This window comes from Nestor notabilis, unplaced genomic scaffold, assembly GCF_000696875.1.
Source record: "Nestor notabilis isolate BGI_N333 unplaced genomic scaffold, ASM69687v1 scaffold8131, whole genome shotgun sequence".
Taxonomy (NCBI): domain Eukaryota; kingdom Metazoa; phylum Chordata; class Aves; order Psittaciformes; family Psittacidae; genus Nestor; species Nestor notabilis.
The window spans coordinates 71,505-77,783 of NW_009916047.1; positions in this window are offsets into that span (position 1 = coordinate 71,505).

The following is a 6,279-nucleotide window of genomic DNA, read 5'->3' on the forward strand; positions in this document are numbered from 1 at the left end:
AAAAGATCTAACTTAGGATAATGTAGAACAGAAATAAGCATAAAGAAAGAGAGGGCTCTGAAAGAAACCTGGTGACACAGCACAATTCTCCAGCTGTAAGAACTGCAGGTCTTAGATTTACCTTTGGCATGGCAGAGGCAAAGATGAAGAAGGTGCATAAGCCACAAGCACACACCCTCAGGACACTAATGTGACAATAGGGCCCCAGCTGCCACACTTGCAGCACTGAGAACAGCAGTGTTAATGTAAGTATGCACTAAAGAGAAGTGTAGTAGTACATCTATAGCCCATAGCACAACAGTTCACACAATCCCAGGTGCTGAGCCTTACATGAGTAATCCATTCTGATTTCCACCACTGGACAGGTGGAGGCTTTTTCCAGCTTTGCTTTCATGTCAGCTGCGTATCTCGAAGAGTATTCTTGACTAAGAAACTTGGTATGATAACACAACCTATTATGCCTTATTCTCAGAGGAACAGAGTGACCCGTGCCTAGCCTACTGCAGTTATTTAGGTAACTGTTTTCAGTAAAGACTATTTAGAAGAAAATGTTTGCATTTTTGCAAAAAGGTGGTAATAGGATGGATAATCTCAACTTCTCTTCAGGTGGCTGAAGTTTTTTAAAAGCCACTGGAATTTGCTTCTTCTAAGCAATAAGATTTTCTCCTTTATTGGAAGGTCTGTTCATCATTTTCCCTTTAACAGTGGAGTTACCACTCTACAAAAGGCTGTTAAAATGCAAAAATAGAACTAGGTCGTCTTTATGCTGCACGTCAGTGTATGTGCATGGACGTTATTGATCACAGAAATTACACATAAGAGGATCTTAAAATAACATGGGGGTTAAGACAGCAGCTATCACAGTTGCCTTTTAAGTCCGAAGGTTCAAAATAGAATGGGAACATTACTGAAATGTTAAAAGGAAAATAAAGTTTCTGTTGATACAGGATTGCCTATGTCCTAATTGTGGAAGGATTTTCTCTGTCCTCCTTTTCCTCTGCTCTCATATCTACTTGGCACTTCCTTCAATAGGTCGAGAGGTACACCATCAGTAGGGAGGATCAAATAACAGGAAGCTGAAGTCACTCAGTGTACTTCTGAATGATCCTTAAGATTATTTAGAATACTAAAATTAAATGGCATCTGGTAATATTATGATCATCTCCTTTCAAAATGGTAATTTAAAGTAAGATTTCAAAAGTAGGAATAAGTCCCTTCCCCTAGTAAATACCTGGGTGATAATTCTAGGAAAAAATGGGTAGAAATTATTTCATTGTTTCTCATGCTAGGTTCTGAAATTCAAAATTTGAAGTGCAAAAAGGAAAGTGGTTTTTTTTTAATTCTGTTTTTTACATTTTCTCTTTCTTCCTGTCTCTAGTGCCTAAGTAGGAAACAGAGTTATTTCATCTCTTGCTGAAATTCATCAGTGGCTACACAAGGAACCATTTAAGTGTAATGCAAATGTTACAAACAAGTAACTGGTTTGTGGCCAATGTGAAGTACACAGCAAGAGTTACCACCTAAACATCTGCCACATGCTTGGTACCAGTGCCGTGACTAGAAAGACCAATGAAGATTGGAAGCTGACAATGCTTCTAATGCCTCTTCTTAAGTCATAGAGGGGTTTAAGGATGTTTTCCTTCTGGTGAGAATGTCAAGCTCTCTAACAGGATATGTAACTTGTAGTCACACCACCTATGTGCAAGGTACCATAATAACCTCTTTGCTAGGCTGCATGGTTAGAAATCATTTACTTTAAAGAAAATGAGATGGACATCTAGCAGCTTTACATTTACTAGATCTAGTCTACTTTGCTTGCACTATTATATTTCAAGTTTCCCCTCAGAGGTAACTCCATGGTTCGGAGTTACTGGCTGGGCTTAAACCATGACAGTTTCTTGTGCATGCTCTACCACCTGAGTTGGTAGAGCATGAGACTCTTAATCTCAGGACTGTGGGTTCGAGCCCCATGTTGGGCGCCACAAGAAACTGCCATGGTTTAAGCCCAGCTGGTAACTCAGAACCATGCAGCTGCTTGCTCACTCCACCTCTTCTTCCTCCCCCCCACTCCTGGAGGGATGGGGAGGAGAATCAGAAGAATGTAACTCCCACGGGCTGAGATAACAGCAGTCCAGTAACTAAGGTATAATACAAACCACTACTGCTACCACCAATGATAATAATGATAAGGGAAATAACAAGGGCAGAGGATACAATTGCTCACCACCCGCCGACTGATACCCAGCCCGACCCGAGCTGGGCCTTCCGGGTGACTCCCCCCAGTTTCTATACTGGGCATGATGTGCTGTGGTATGGAATACCCCTTTGGCCAGTTTGGGTCAGGTGTCTTGTCTCTGCTTCCTCCTGGCTTCCCCTCCTCTCTGGCAGAGCATGAGACTGAGAAAGTCCTTGGTCAGAGTAAACATTACTGAGCAACAACTAAAAACATCGGTGTTATCAGCATTGTTCCCCGGCTGAAAGTCAAAACCACAGCACTGCACCAGCTACTAAGAAGGAGAAAAAATGACTGCTGTAGCTGAAACCAGGACAGAAGTTAAGAATATACCATATCCCCCCTCCAAAGATAGCATTTTCTTTTTCAAAAGTGGGTATTTGTCTGACATTCTGTCTCACTTAATTTTTTCCCCTGAAACTCTTGTGCATATATTTGGATAAAACAACACTATCTAAATAGAAAATAATTTGACTCTAGCAATTATTGAAATAACAACGTGGAACACATCATAATTAAGCAGCTAAATGTTAAGCTATTATTCTACATATAGGGTCAACGCAAATTACTGTGTCTCATATAAGTGCTCACTTATAAAAGGCTTGGTGTTGATTAAAAGAGAATCATATGTAGGACTCCAAGAGACTGCATTTATGTTTGATTTCTAGGTATTCAAAGCTAACACCTGAAGATTCTAAGAATCAAATTGTCCCTTTTAGAAGATGGTGCCTCAGCACTCACTAAAATAGTTTCAAGCAACTAACCCAAATCAAGCATCAGAAAAGGAAGGGGTCGCACCTGAGGAGAGAAAGGCAGATTCAAGAACACTTAGAAAAAATTATAACATGTTTCTACTCAGTGGCCCAGAAGGATTCATCCTGCACACTTAGAGAAAGGACTTGAGTCCTTTAAGTGCCATTATCTGTCCTGGGTTCAGCTACAGCAGTCATTTTTTCTCCTTCTTAGTAGCTGGTGCAGTGCTGTGTTTTTGACTTTCAGTCTGGGAACAACGCTGATAACACCGATGTTTTTAGTTGTTGCTAAGTAATGTTTACTCTGACCAAGGACTTTCTCAGTCTCATGCTTTGCCAGAGAGGAGGGGAAGCCAGGAGGAAGCAGAGGCAGGACACCTGACCCAAACTGGCCAAAGGGGTATTCCATACCACAGCACATCATGCCCAGTATATAAACTGGGGGGAGTTACCCGGAAGGCCCAGATCGCTGCTCGGGTCAGGCTGGGTATCGGTCGGCGGGTGGTGAGCGGTTGTGTCCTTTTCCCTTGTTATTCCTCTTATCATTATTATTGGTAGCAGTAGTGGTTTGTATTATACCTTAGTTACTGGAGAGCTGTTATCTCAACTCGTGGGAGTTACATTCCTTCGATTCTCCTCCCCATCCCTCCGGGAGCGGGGGGAGGAAGGAAAAGGGGGGGAGTGAGCGAGCGGCTGCGTGGTTCCAAGGTGCCGGCTGGGCTTAAACCACGACATTATCGTAAACATGTCCCTCAATGGATGAAGTTCTGTAAAACTGTCAAAAGCAAAGGTGTGCTGTCGAGCCTCAAAAGAGGAGAAAGAACACAATTAAAGTAATTTAGTAATAATTTAATTCATTAATTAAGGGACAGGGGAGACGAACGGAGGAAGGAGTAGAAATCAACAGTTAATTGCTAAATCAAACTTCTTACAGCATCTAGTCGAAATATGGTAATGAGTAACAACTAACAAAGCTTTGTCAAAAACCAATGGAGCTAAACCTAAACAATTTCCTTCCACAACAAAGTAACAGGCCCTTCATATGGGGGAAAGCTGTAGATATAACAAATCTGGATTTTTAATAAGATTTCAGAATCTGTTTCTAGCAGGTAGGTACAAAATGGTCTAAAAACTGCATTCAGAGAATAATCCCCAATGGCTCATGTTTTTGCATAAATAAGTAGAGATTCTGCAAGATATGAAACATATGAGAAGATAAGAAATGCCAAGCCTCAAGAGGGAAACCAGAAAGGCTGGGTTTCTGAGACCTCTAATCATTCGATATGAGAAGCCTGAACGCATTCCTATTCTGTAGCACAGAGACTTCCAAATGCATAAAATGCTGAAGCATAAGGGACAGTAATCATCTGCTCTCCACACCCCTGGAGAATAAGAGAACTAATGGACTTCAACTGCCTTAAAGGAAATGTAAAACAGAATATAGGACAAGTTCCGTAATGGTCAGGACACCACTGGAACAGCATTAGAACTGGACCAGATTGTGCAGGAAGGCTGTGGAATCCCTCAGTGCGGGCTTTTTAAAAACATGACTAACATCTACCAAGGGTACAGATAATCCTCCCGGAGATGAGCATGGGATAAATGAGGTGATCTCTCGAAAAGCCAGTCATTTGTATTTTCCATGATTCTATGTAACAAGATAACATGCACCTACTCCGTAATCAGTAAATTGTGTTCTGTGCTATTCTGAAGATAACAAATTATGGCTATTTCTCTGAGAACAGAATTCTCACCAACCTTCTGAGTTATTTCTCTGAGTTTTTGTTTACTTTACCCAGACTAACAAAACAAAAATGGCATCGACATTAATAATACTTGCATATGTGGATCAGAAAGAAGAGATCCACATATGAACTGAATATTACAGCTTCACTGTAGCACACTGATATATTTTCACCTTTAGAGAGACTCTTCTCCATTGCTGGGTCAGGTATATCAGGACAGAATGTGCTATTGGGATATGCCCAGGTGAGACACATATTTAAGTGAAGTGTTTCTCAAGCCTCATATTAGCTGGATAATCAGCCAGTGAGATTGTCCTCAACCTTTGCTGACTGAAGTGGAATAATGCTGAGCAATTTCCTTCCAACTTTAACTCTACCTCTACATTAAATCTTAACTCTTCAATTGCCTTTGCTAATGATCAACATGAGTATCCTTCAGGCAATTTGTTACATCCACAATCTATACACAGGAGACCACTCAGTTACTGCTTGGACATAAGAGCAAATAACGACATGAAGTAGGTAATCTGTTTGCTTTTATAATTTTTATACCGTCTAGTCTTTTCCTTCTGAAGAGTTGGTATACTGGGACAGCTGACAAACGAGTGGAATGCCTGAAGTGAAGGAATTTTAATTGTATAAAAGCTGCATAAAAATTTACATTTATTGGTCATCAATAACCATTACGGTAAGAGAAAAAAATAAAAAGGGATATAAACATTCACAATAAATATTATGATAGGCACATTCCCATTGAATATATTAATTGTTGGAAGGAAAGTAATTTCAATAAAAGACAAAACTGGCAAAATAAAGAATGTGAGCTAGCTGGTACTTCTTAGCAGACTCTTTTTTATTCTGTGAAAATGTACAAAAGTGTTTGGTTTGTAAAACAACTGATGCCTTATGGGAAAAGAACATTCTGCTGGGCAAAAAAATATCTGTTGTGGAAGTCAGATTTGCTGAATTTCTCTTTTCTTAATTTGCATAGCTAAGGATATTTGTAGTGCTCAAAGTGTGTATAAATGGTGGGTTTAATTAATTTCTCAACTCTGTTACTTGAGGCAAAAGGAAATGAAGAAAACCAGAAACGTGGGTGCGAGTGAGAACACAGAAATGCTCCCTGCCCTCCCACAACTCAAGCACTGGAAATTGATATGAAAGCAGGGTCTTGATATCTCGAGAGTTCATCTGCTTATTGCCTTCTTAGAGGTTATAATCCTCCTTGTTTGTGAAGCCACAATGGGTTGCTCCAGAGATTAAAATGTCTCAAATCCTATCAGAGGATTATAAGTCTGTCAGGTTGTGAGTAATTATGAAGGAAAAGCAAACCTTCAGAGGACACAAATAACCTTCATAAAAGGAGATGTGGCATCACAGAATAAAAGTCTACATGAAAAACCAACTTCAGACTGTAGCACTTGTGCAAAGCAAGAGCCCAGAAAATATTACAAGAACATGAGTGCAATAGTACATCATGGAGCCCAAGGGAAATGGAAAGCAGAAGAGAGGCTTCCAACCAGTTTAGTCACAAGGCCAGTGATCTCCC